This window comes from Chelonoidis abingdonii, chromosome 10 (assembly GCF_003597395.2).
Source record: "Chelonoidis abingdonii isolate Lonesome George chromosome 10, CheloAbing_2.0, whole genome shotgun sequence".
Lineage (NCBI taxonomy): Eukaryota > Metazoa > Chordata > Testudines > Testudinidae > Chelonoidis > Chelonoidis abingdonii.
This window is the reverse complement of record NC_133778.1, coordinates 20,256,016-20,269,049: the sequence shown is the minus strand read 5'-3', so window position 1 is coordinate 20,269,049 and position 13,034 is coordinate 20,256,016. Positions and strand designations below refer to the sequence as shown.

At 41.9% G+C, this 13,034-nt stretch overlaps 1 long non-coding RNA gene across 1 annotated transcript in view; it reads right to left on the bottom strand.

Annotated features, from left to right (window-relative positions):
* The window catches only part of LOC142047352 (uncharacterized), a 27,103-nt gene extending 25,609 nt beyond the window's left edge, over nucleotides 1-1,494 (bottom strand). The window contains exon 1 of the long non-coding RNA XR_012656597.1: nucleotides 1,457-1,494. This is a non-coding gene — a long non-coding RNA (uncharacterized LOC142047352). The remainder of the gene's footprint in view (nucleotides 1-1,456) is intronic.
* Nucleotides 1,495-13,034: the final 11,540 nt, after the last annotated feature.

Sequence of the window (13,034 nt, the reverse complement as noted above, 5' to 3'; positions counted from 1 at the left end):
TAGCTGCCCACAATGCACCACTCCCAACAGCGCTGCAAATGCTGCAAATGTGGCCACACTGCAGCGCTAGTAGCTGTCAGTGTGGCCACACAGCAGCGCTTTCCCTACACAGCTGTATGAAGACAGCTGTAACTCCCAGCGCTGCACAACTGCATGTGTAGCCAAGCCCTTAGTCCAACTTGACATAGCTGCTGATGAGCTACACAGGGTTTGCATCTGTGTAGCTACACCAGGCAAAAAATTCCAATATAGACTAACTCTGAGTTTTCCTGCTACCACCTCCACAATCACTCAGGAGTCAGGGCAGTAGGCTTGCATAGAGGCCGGTACTTGGCACAGTTAAGTTCTCATGCCACCAATGAATACTACAGTTGCTACAGTGATTAGGCTTTATCAAATCCTGGCAAGTAGCAGCACAACCCTTGTCAACTCACAAATTATCCTGTAGGGGAAGATAGCTTCGTATTTCATATTATTTTGAAATGCACATTGCAGTGGAAGGAGGACACAATTCTGTTTATTTAGGGCCTGATTTTCAGAAGTGCTGAACAGCCTCGGTTCCACAGAGGTCAATGGCATCTGTGTCTGGGTGACATCTCTGTAAATCATTTGTAAATGGTTTAATAACCATTATTTGTGAAGATAAAATAAGAGAATTAACCAACCAAAAGAGAAAAGCATACATTCCCCTAGGTAGGCTTCATTAATTCCTTTGGGAGGGAGAAAAATCAATTAAAATATTGGTTTAGGTTCCAGATCAGAGTGTGGAAACAGAACAGTGGCTTTTTTGTTTGAGAGAATAAATGATAAAGTGAGATCAATCCACTTTCCAGTTTGATTTCATTTGTTCATCAATTTGTATTGAATATACTTAAAAATGCCAGAACAAGAGCTTGTTTTTTGCAGACATTTTGCAATTCTACGAGGAACAGAAATGCACTGGTAAGGTTAGAGAGGCTATATTTGCGGTAGTCTCTCTATCTAATTTGTGTGTGCTATTTTTAACATCATCAAGCACCCAAATATTACAAGGATGGGTGATGGAGAAATGGCCAATCTTAGAACTGTAAATATTGATAAATGACACTGATGTCAATCAACATGTTACTGTGTACTTTTTAACCAGATGAATGGCACACAATTCTGTGCAACAGAAAAATGATTAAAATGTGAATGGGTAAAACAAACAGAATGGATAGAAAATGCCATATATTTCTTTATATCTGACTTATCTTATTTAATCTTGAAGTAAAGTATGAGGAGCTGGACCCAAACACAAAAATGTTCTCAAGATTCCTTTCACCTGGGCATATTAGTTGGAGGAAATGAATGATCCTTGGGGACTGTTCTTCAGAAGAAAGGAAGTGTTTGATGAATGAGGATACAGAGGTCTCAAAGTAGCTGTGTCATGCCTCAGCAAGGGCTTCCACAAAGAAGACTGATGGTAGTTACTTACTGCCTTTACAGATGTGGGAGGATATTCAGGCATCTGTGGGACACTGTGCTCTTGAAAAAAAAAATAAAGAATTCACTCTGTTTCTACAGCTTCATCAGAAGCTATTGGAGTAAACCAGATGTAATATATTCAGTTGTTTAAGTGCTATAAATCAAAGTTTTATGTTAAAACAAAGATGGGATGGAAGAGATGTTTTTATGTACTGGGAATTACACACACACAATCTGAATCTGATCTCTCTGACAACAATTCTAGACTTTCAATTTCACTGTCACTCAGGGACAAAATTAGTGAATAAAGGAAAAAAAGAGAGGGAAGATATATAGACAAACAGAAAAACTGCAAAAAAGGGACAGAGTAAGCTAATAAATAAAACAAGAGCCTGATGAGGAGATCTCTTTTGTCAGAATATAAATATTTCTATTCCCCTTTTATCTTTAATGTGGTGCGTGGAGTTTATTAAAGAGAAGTGTTGCTCTGTCCCTGGAGCTCATCCACATAGCCGCCCAGGGAGCTGAATTCAAGGCTACTAGCATAGCCGCTCATTTATAAACTCTTCCCTGCTGGAAACAAATGTAATGTACGAAGTAATGAAAGGAGAAGAGGGAATCCATTGTGGTAATTAGAATTCTTATCTTGATGGGCCTGGTGTGGCATTTGTTAATCGTTGGGCTAAACCAACAGACGCCTAAATAGGACTGTCTGCTCTACTGGCATTTGAATTTCAGGGAAAGCCGACATTACAGATATATTTCAAGTATTAAATTGTCTCTTTTATGAGGCGTGAACAATGCCCTGATTTACGACAAAGCCAAATTTTCTTTTCTAGAGAATGAAGGTGGAGGAGGAGGAAAGCCCCATAAGTGTTGGAGCCTTGATTCCCCACTTGTGTGCCCTCCTCATAGACCACACCTTGCAGTCCAGTGTACCAAGTAAATTATTCCTTTTTAACCACTGTTCAGCAAGGACTGTTCCTAACTGCGAGGAGGAATTTACCTTCTCCCCAGTGTTTCTCTGAGTCCTGAACATAGAAAGGGAAGACACTGAAACATGAAACAAAATTAAGAAGAGAGCAGCCTCCCCTGGCTTCAGTCTGTCAGAGATCTGGTTTCCAATAATGACTTGGTTTCTATTTCCAGCTCTGGCACTGGCACCTCTTTGCTGCCCCTTCAAGATGTTTGACCATATGGCTGCACAAAGCTAAACCATCAGTCAAAGTCAGGAAGGGAGTATCATTTTAAATGGCTGCCAGAAGAGTCTTTCCTTCTGTTTCCCTTGCTTGAGCTGTCACAGATACAGGTGTCAAGTTAACCTGGGTCCTTTACTGCCTCTTCATCTCCCCCAACAGACAATGAATAGAGAGTCAAGGGATGGGGAGGGGGGATACTTGGCATTTCCTCTACTCAGACCTTAAGTTAAAAAATATGAAAAGAATTCATTGTTGGTGCTTCCTGAATCCCCCCTCCACTGTAGCCCCCTGAGGCTGACCAAATGAACTCCACAGGCCTGATTATGCTGCCGCTATCACACTGCAAGCAACTAACTCGCACTGATGTCAATGGGCATTTCTGATATGACCTGGCTGCCTAAGTTGGACCAGCGGTAGTTTGGTCTTGTTTCTGTCTGGAGGGGAGGAGGGAAGGGGTGTATTTATTTTCACTTTTATATTTTGTTTAAACAATGGACCCAATTCTCCTCTTAACTACACCAGTGTAAATTGGGAGTAGAACTGGACAAAAAAAAATTTGCAAAAAAACGTTTTTCATGGACAATTGTTGGCATTTACTTGGTTTAGAATGGTTTATTTTGTTTTATTCTTAATTTTTGTTTTTCTGAATGCAGACGTAATGTAATGTATGTATGTACCTTTGCCACTAAAACACCCATCTGCCCTTGCAATAGCCACTATGGAAATAAAGAAGTAGGAATTTAGCCGACACCAGAGTTAATGCCCCTAGTTTTGCAACAAGTGCCATGAGAACTTTAATGGCCACCAGTGTATTTCAGATCTCACATCTCAGTTTTATTGCCCTCTTTTGTAAAGTGCTTTGAGATCTACTGAGGAAAAGTGCTTATATAAGAGCTAGATATTACCCTAAAGACAGCATCTTCAGCAATACATCTATCTCCCTGTCAACTTGCGGGGAAACTGGTTCAGAAAGAAGAGTGCCACCTCCTGGCTTATCAGTCCCACTTCCTGCACCACCACAGGTTTTCCCCAAAGTCCTGGCATGTAAGATTTCTATGAGATAGCTGCTTGAGACGGTATAGTCACAGGTGAGTTTATTAAAACTGTGGCTTTACCACACCTGTGCTGCAGCTGAACAACAAGTGGTTTTAGGAGTTGCTACATGCATTTTTAAATGACAAAAACACCCTATCACCTGTGGGCGAACACTTTTCCCAAAGCGATCAACTATGTCTGACCTCTCAGTCCTCATCCTCAAAGGAAACCTGCACAACATCTTCAAAAGATGAGCCTAGGAGCTTAAATTCATAATTTTGATAGTTACTAAAACCATGGACTGAACAGAGACACTGGATTTATGGTTTATTACAACAATCTAGAACCCACTTACCCCCCACCTTTCCACCCTATGACTTTGAGAGGTGTTAATGGGCCACTTCCCAGCAAATAGTCCTTGGCAGTGTGTGTTAACTACTTATACTAAACAATCTGTTCCACTTTGTATTTAGCTGTGACATTCTGAGTATGTTTCCCAGACCTGAAGAAGAGCTCTGTGTCAGCTTGAGAGCTTGTTTCTCAATCACCAACAGAAGTTGGTCCAGTAAAAGATAATTTACCTCACTCACCTTGGCTCTCTAATATCCCGGAACTAACATGGCAGCAACAACACTGTATATGTCAATAAATGACATTTAAAAATTCAGAGGCCAAATCCTGAATAACCTTGTACTTGTGTGAGTAGAGTGAGCCAGAAATACAGATTTAGGATTTGATTCTTCAAGATCCTGAGTCCCTTGTATGGGATGCTGAGTGTCCTCAGTTATCTTTTAAATCATTGGGACTACATGTGTGAACCAGATAAGCAGGGCTTGGCCCCAGCACTTCTAAAAGTTAATAACTGGCCTGATAGCATCAAAATCCATCACATCAAGGCTGAAGAATGTAATTGCCTGTCCAGAATTGAAGCCAGCCCCTGGCAGTGAAAGCACCCAGTCCTAACCACTAGACCACCATGAAGATTGGGGGAGGGAATAGCTCAGTGGTTTGAGCATTGGCCTGCTAAACCCAGAGTTTAGCAGAAGTCTGTCTGGGGATTGGTCCTGCTTTGAGCAGGGAGTTGGACTAGACGACCTCCTGAGGTCCTTTCCAACCCTGATATTCTATGAGTCTAAGGCTGAGCCCTTAGACAGTAGATCCTAAAGAGATAAAATGTCTTAAATCATGCATATGTCATGAAAGACTTTGTGTACTTAAAAAAAAATGAGATTGAGAGAATCAAATTTAATTCACACACAGAGTTATGTCTGAAACTCCATTCATAATCACTCAACCTATTGTTCCAAAGCATGGTGACTGTTTTGACCCTCTAGCTGTTGTGCATCCTAACCAGGATCTCTCAAACACCAAGGGTTGCAAATGCCAATTGCCAAGCTGTATTAGGTTGTGTCAAGAAGAGAATTTCAGCCTTTACTCTGAACATCCTGACTTTGGTAGGTGTAAGCCAGACATGTAATGTTATTTCATTTTAGTCTGTGTCAGAGAATTGTATGTGCTGCTGAAATCTATCTCAGATAGTAGTGTTTCCACATCAGAATAGGATTTCTTTCTTGTTTTTTTAATGCACTGCATTGCACCACACGTTTCTAATTATTGATTGTTCAATTCAAAAATCTGTTTCTGTATCTATTCACAGGAGTTTCAAAAGACACTTCTATGTAGGCAAGCAGCATAAATCATAAATAATTTCACAAAGTATTAAACAGTGGATGCTGCATGGCTCCCCACTCCAAGCTGACTGTGTGGTGTTTAATTACTACAATCTCCCAGGTGACTGAGGTGAGGGAAGAAAGGGAGGAGACCACTAAATGTATTAGTGAACAAGTAATTAAGAAAATGGGTCCTCATTCCCACCAGAGAGTCAACCTTGCAGGAGAGGATTATTTAAAATGTTGCTTTCTGGTCCCCCCAGGGAAATCAGCTTAATAACTTCAAAGGCAAAAAAAGACCCACCAGTCGCAGATCTAATCAAGTTCAGTCAGTACAGACCATCACTGAGACGAGAGTGATATTTTTGTAATGGTTTACTGAAGAAAAGGCACTATCTAGTATTCTACAGGTTGCAGTAATTGTCTGCCTGTCTTTTCCTCGCCCCTACTATTGTTTTGTCTGTATAAAATTTCACTTCTTGATCATATGTTTGTCTCCTTAGTAGGATCATAGTATTCTGGAGGCTTCTGTTTCAGGTAAGGGCTTTCATAGATCAAATCACCAGGAGCCAGATTACCCCTCCTGCAGTAAACCCCATGGGAGATGAGAGGGGCCGAAGGGGAGGAAAATGCTCTGAAAAGTTCTTTTCAGAGTTTCTCCTCTATTGTTCTACCAAAAGGAGAGTCCTCCTCCCAGCCCACCATGGAATGATGTATGAGGCCTAACGATAACCCCAGAGATCTGATCTTTGGGGAACAAGGAAGCCATAGCCAACTGCATGGAGGTATGTGCCTCTGTTAGCTCTCTGCTCCTAACAATTTCCTTTCCCCATGCTGTATGGCTCCATAAAAGGAATTAAAAGGTTTGTTTTTCTGTTGGCTCCAATTTTGGAAATATAGTCTCTGTTAGGAAAGTTTTACCCTAAACAGGGGGGTAGTAGTAGTGATTGGTAACTTAAGCATGGATGAGAAAAGGAGAGAGGATTTTGTAAACAAAGGCTTAAGGATTCCCTTGCTTCTTTAAAAGACATCTGGCAAATTCTGTATCAAATAACAATTCTTCTTTTCTCCCTTGGTAGGCTTTGGAAAACAAGTATTTCAGGAGACTATGCTCTTCTTGGGCAAGTTTGAATCCAGTGAAAATAAACCGTTTGTTTGATTACCTCAATTGTATGATCTGTAGAATAGCCTCCCAAAAGACCCTGTGGTAGCTCCATTGCTTGGAGCATTTAAAATTAGACTGGAGAAACCACTAGGAAATTCTCAGAGGACTAGATAATCTAATAGGTCTTTGCCATCTTTTATTTGGGCCAAATCCCACTCACCTTACCCAAACAAACACTCTCACCTAACTTAACTACAGTATTCACCTAAGGGGAGCAGGATTTGGCCCAAAGACACTAGGATTAATTAAAGGTCCAACCCTGTTCCCAATGAAGCCAGTGGAGAAACTTCCATTTACTTAAATGGCAACAGGTTCAAGCATTTAGTCTGAACACAAAAGAAAGTACCCCTAAGATTTAAAATAAGTTATCAAATAAATGACGATACTGAAACACAAAGTTAAACAGGGCAGGGAGCAGACTGTATCAAGATGCAGCAAGAAGAGAGTGACCAGTGGCCCCCTTATTAAGAATGTATTTAGAAAGCATCAAACGATGTGCCACACTCTGCCCTGTGTTGCACATATCTAGGGATTTTTAATACATTAATCACAGTGGGATCTGTGAGTACAGAATGAGAACAGTTCCAGTTGATTTCAGAATAAACAGTACAATAGCATGCACTGTCCCAACATTCTGCCTAAGGAAGAAGAAGTGGAAGAAACTGAAAGACATCATAAAATGTATGCTGCCATCTTGATCTGTTGGCCTTTATGAATATAGTACCGCATATGTCCTCGTGCCTGATGCTATGCCGCCTATGACTAACAGACTATAGTCTATTTCATTCAGCAAGGAAGGAGGAAAAAGCATCCGCTTTCCAACACTGACCCTAATAGCAAGAACAGTGAGCCTACACGCAAGTTTCCACCAACCTAGGAACTGAGCAGGAGATAATTTAACATTTGTGGATTGTAGTGATGACATTCATAACAAATATCAGAGGGGTAGCCGCGTTAGTCTGGATCTGCAAAAGCAGCAAAGAGTCCTGTGGCACCTTATAGACTAACAGACGTTTTGGAGCATGAGCTTTCGTGGGTGAATACATGCATCCGACAAAGTGAGTATTCACCCACGAAAGCTCATGCTCCAAAACGTCTGTTAGTCTATAAGGTGCCACAGGATTCTTTACTGCTTTTATAACAAAGAGTCAGATGGGAACCTGCGAGATTAAATTACATCATGGTGATCAGTGAGGAATGCTCCTCCTTGATGAAAGGGAACTGCAGGCATGGATCCCATTTTGTTCATCGTCACCGGAAGCCTTTTGTCATCATACACAATGACATCATTCTATCAAAGCAGGATGCTAAACTGATGCCACAGATCCCAGACAACAAGTGTATTGTCAATAATGCACACAGCTAAAGAAATACACAATCTCTTCAACATTTTATTTCATAAGCTTGACATCTAGAGCATTGCAGCTTAAGAACAATACAGGTTATTAAACAGATAAAATTTGCTTTAAGCCAGAAGTGCCCAAAGTGTCACCCAAGGATTAAATGCAGCTCATGGTCACTTTCTCACCAAACTGCTGAGTGAAGATGAGAAGATTAACTCCACATTTTTTAGTCACAGAATGGAGAGATGAAAGATCTCTAAGGCCAGCTAGTCCATCTCCTCACCAATGCAGGACTGTTCCCTCTTGCATATTTAATTGTCCAGGTTGATTTTAAATGTGCCAGGCAAGGGAGCTTCTACTGCATCCTTTGAAATATTACTCCATAGGATAATAATTATCTAAGAAATCCATCCTGCAACCAGCTTTTACCTCTCTCACTGTGGGAAGCCACATCCCCTGCAGCAATATCCCCCTCCTTTTGTCATTTGTGCCCTCCCATATGCTCTTTGTCAATCAGTTTGTTATGTCTTCAGTCTAACTTCAGATTAAACTCCTTGGGAGGCAGGGGCATGGTCTTTTTTCCCCTGAGAAGCATCATGCTGTCCTGTTTCACCAGATAAATACCAGATCTCATTGATAAACTCAAACAATAAGCTATGGGATTAGTCTATCAAGGCCGATATAAGTAAAAGTAAATACTATAATTGTGGATTTGTTTTATTTTTATTATGCAAATTAGGGGCACAACTCAGCCTCCTGGCAAGCTGCCCACATAGCCTCAGCTATCACCAATTTTGATCATCGCTGCTCTGTAGCATGCCTGATCATGGATGAACATACACACAAATAAGCTTCAGAAATGTTGAGGTTAAAAATGACAGAGAAGTTATTTAGCTAAATGAAACACACTAAAAAATGAATTAATCTAGATCAGCAGTTCTCAAACTTTAGCAACCTGAGGACCCACATTTTGGTTTAAATGTTTTCATGGACCCCCAAGCCACCCCCACTCAGCCCCAGCCCCCACTCCACCCCTTCTTCCAAAGCCCCACTCCCACCCCACCTCTTCCCAGCCACACTCCACCCCTGCCCCATCTGTTCCCCACCTCTTTCCGCCCCCTCCCTCAAGCACACCCTATGCCAGCTCCTCCCTCTCCCTCCTGCACACCACTGAACAGCTGTTCCCCAGCGTGCAGGACGCACTGGGAGTGGGGAAGAAGAGTTGATTAGTGGGGCCAGCGGCTTCAGACATGATTCTACCCCCTCCCCCAAGCACGCCCCGTCCTCACTCCTCTCCTCCTCTCCCAGCACCTGTTCAGCAGCATGCAGGAAGCACTGGGGGTAGGCGTTGAGGCGGGGGTGGGGAGTTGGAGTTGATCAGCGGGACTGGCCAGTTTGACAAATGCTGATCTAGATAAATCTGGGGCTTTGGCAAACTAAGTAGGAAAAAAACACAATACATGGGAGCCAATGAACAGAGCAAATTTCTGCAGGATGCTGTCTGTTGGGAATGAAGAAATACAGAAATACAGACCTTTGTTATTTGTTTGATCTTTGTTATTTTAAAGGGCAGTGATGACTGGAACTCTTAAAACAGATAATCTCAAAATGCTCATCCTGAAGCTTCCAAAGTGACTACGTGATGGGTTTTTCCCCCTTACGTGAAGGGTTCAGAATTAGATAAGAAACACCAAAAGTGAAATCCACAATGCTGAAAAGGGGCCTTGCACCAAAAGGAAAAGACATCAGACGGGGGTGCCTTTCTTCATTTCATAAGCTAACTTGGGAAAGAAACTTTTTTTAAAAAATGCATAAAAATAAAGAGAGAGATTCACAGCTTAGAATTTCTTCATCTCTGCAACACTCCCCGTATGTGATGGGTTAACCCTGGTGGTTGTATGTTCAATCCATACATCTGACCACACTCTAGACTGGCTGTTCATGCTAAAGATTAGATGGATATTATTCCTGTGTTAGGGACCAATCAATGCCTCCCACAATTTGAGATAAGGGCCCCTCTCCCACTGGGGCAAATGTCCTGTTTTGATGGGCTATCCTCAGAGGCTCATGGAACTCAAGTGTTTCCATAGGGTTCTGAGGGAGAGAAGTGTAATGCCAACAAACCACTCTGTTGATTGTCTCTTGTCTTCAATGGTTGATGAGGATGCAGAAGTACTACTCTATTTCAGTTTCAGACTCACAGTCACCATGGTTTATGGCTGAGATACAACAGATGATATGACAGGAAAGACAGAACACTAGTGGTGGACATCGTATGCAGCTGTGGAGTGATTGCATCAAAAAGATCTTCTGGAGTCTTACACAGTGGAAAAGGATAGTTTTGCAGCATTGTGTGTTCAGCAGGGGCATCATTTGAGGAAACAACTGGGGGAGGGGAGACAAAGTTGCATCAGCATATAGAACATATGTGATTACATCCTGCAAAGTCTGGGGGGGAGGGGTAGAGAATGACAAAAAGTGGAGTAGATAGACCTGTAAAAAGTCAGAGAGGAGGAACCAAGGCTGGGGGTATGTGTGTGATTGCCCCCCTTGACTCATAGAAAATGATGCCTCTGCTGTTCAACAGATTTGTTCTGGGTGACTGACAACCCGCTTAATGTTGGCTGCCTTCACTCAGCTGCCGATGAGAATCCCTCCTGTTGTGCAAAAATTTAAGTTCCTTTGCAGATTAAAGCTAGTGAAATTTAGACCAAGCTGCCTGTATCAATGAAGACAGGGCAATATCTCGGGAGACAAGTGCTATGAATTTCCTACTTGAGTTTCAACCAATGTCATATGGAGATTCTGGACGTATTGAGAAAACTGCATGCCACAACCTGTGTAACCTCTGTTCCAGAGCCAAGACACAAAAAGCTAGCAAGACAGGGAATGGACTGAATGCCTCTGAATTCCTTGAAACTGGCAGTGTTGCCATTCTCATGCTAATTATTGTTTTCCTTAAAGTCCCAGCTCCTGGAGTCAAGTGGATGTGTGATGATTTCAGCCTTCATTCTTAAAGAAAAAGTATGTTTCTAGCCCTCATGGACATGGAGAAAGCTTTCAAATATGACCCCAGTGCACCCTAAAGGTTCAAAAAGCAGAAGGCAAATAAAAATCTATTTATTTCACATAAACTCATGATTTTAAAGCCAATCTCATGATTTTTGGTGAGCCTGATTTATGATCTTTAAACATTTGGGGATGGCAATATTGAATTTGTCAGTAAGGATTCTGACCTGAGTGGATAATGATCAGGTTCCCAGGCAGGTTTTATTGGTTCTATCAGCTGCCTTTGATGCTGTGGATCAGGACATGCTGTTGACATGTTCGTGTTCCCTGGCAAGAGTGGAAAGGGCTATCCCTGGTGGGGTCATTTATTTTTCTCTGAAAGATCCCAAAAGGTAATGTTGGATAATTTATTTTATGCTTCAAGGACTCTGGTGTGAGATACAACAGTTAGCCCTCAGGATTCTTTCAGGCTGGCTGGCTGAGGAGTGGGGGGATCAGGCAGTTACAGACTGCCAACACTTCAAGGCTCTGTTCCCAGGCTCTAAACAAAGTTCGCAGACTGGGTTATCCTCAGACCTCAAACTGCCACCCTGGGATCACTTTCTTTCTTACAGTGGTTGTTTCCTTTGTTTCTGGGGTCTGTGTTTTTCAGGGGGGGAAATCTGGAATGGCACATGCTTCAGAGACTTCCCCTCTGAGGCCCCATCTACACGACGCGTGAAAATAGATTTTAGATACGCAATTTCAGCTACAAGAATAGCGTAGCTGAAATCGAATATCTAAAATCGAGTTACTCACCCGTCTTCACCGCGCCGAATCGATGTGCGCGGCTCGCCATGTCGAATTCGGAACTCCGTTTGTTTTGGTGGAGTTCCGGAATCGATGTAAGCGCGCTCTGGGTTCGATATATCCCCGTCTAGACGAGACGCGATATATCGAACTCCGAGCTTTCGATTTTAACGCGCCGAAATGGCGCGTCGTATAGACGTAGCCGGAGTCTTAAAGGGATAGCTGATTCCTGTTGCACATTTCTACCATCTGGAACAGTCTTTCAGTATCCTTTCACCTCCTCAGCTCTCTCTCTTTTCAGATCTCCTCAGGAACTAATTAAGGCACCCTTTCCTCCTTGCCTGTACTTCAAGTTCACCTTCTTTCTGCTACTGGGTCACATGATGTTTACCTGTTCTGTTCATTCCCTCTGGGGCACCTGGCATTGGCCACTCTTGGAAGACAGGATACTGGGCTAGATGGACCTTTAGTCTGACCCAGTATGGCCATTCTTATTATTGAACTCAAGCATCTTTCAATACAGTATTATAAAATATTGTATAAAGTGTATGACTATATTGTGTAAAGCATCAGAGTCTTCCATGTAATTTCTCATAAATTCTATGATGGGTTGGACCAATGGCCTAATGAAGGGGCTGTTAAGCAATGAAAAACTAGGGGATCCTCAGGGTTTCAATAGGAAAGTTGAGGGTTGAGTCTCCCATTTCCCACCACCCTAAAAATGTAAAGCATTAAAATATTATTTTTTGTAAAGAACCACAAACATATGTCTGAAACAAAAATGCAACACTTCAAAGTGAAAATAAATATTTGGGTCATACTTACAGCTGCGGTGTCAATGGGTATAGCTTCTCTGAATTCAGTGAACCTATAGCTGCTTACCCTAGGGTTGAATTTGGTCCTGCATGCTTAATTTGTCCCATTGTGGGGAACTGCAACAGGGCGTTTTGATTAGCCCATGATGTAATCTGCCACATGATCTACAAATCAGTTTTGAAGTTTCTTGGTCTCATTGCTTTCAGTCACAATTTCTATACTGCTGAAACCTAGTTCTGTTCGAAAAGAGGATCTACTGCAACATCATTTCACCAGCTGTGAATCCCTGATTCCTTACATCCAGAAATCAGATTGGGCAAAACAGGGGGCAGAAAGTCTACAGTTAGTTTCTTTCTCTGCATTGTCACTGACTGATAGTGAAGCATTTATTTTCATATAACATTCTTCATAGACAATATCACAAAATGCTTTGCAGCTGAAGCAGTCATAACCTAGAGAAAAAATGAAAGTTTTAGGGCAAGTTTTAAAGAAAACTAACTCAGCAGCTCGAAGTATTAAAGAAAGCTAGGATGGCAAAAGGTGAAATAGTAATCTTTTAAAA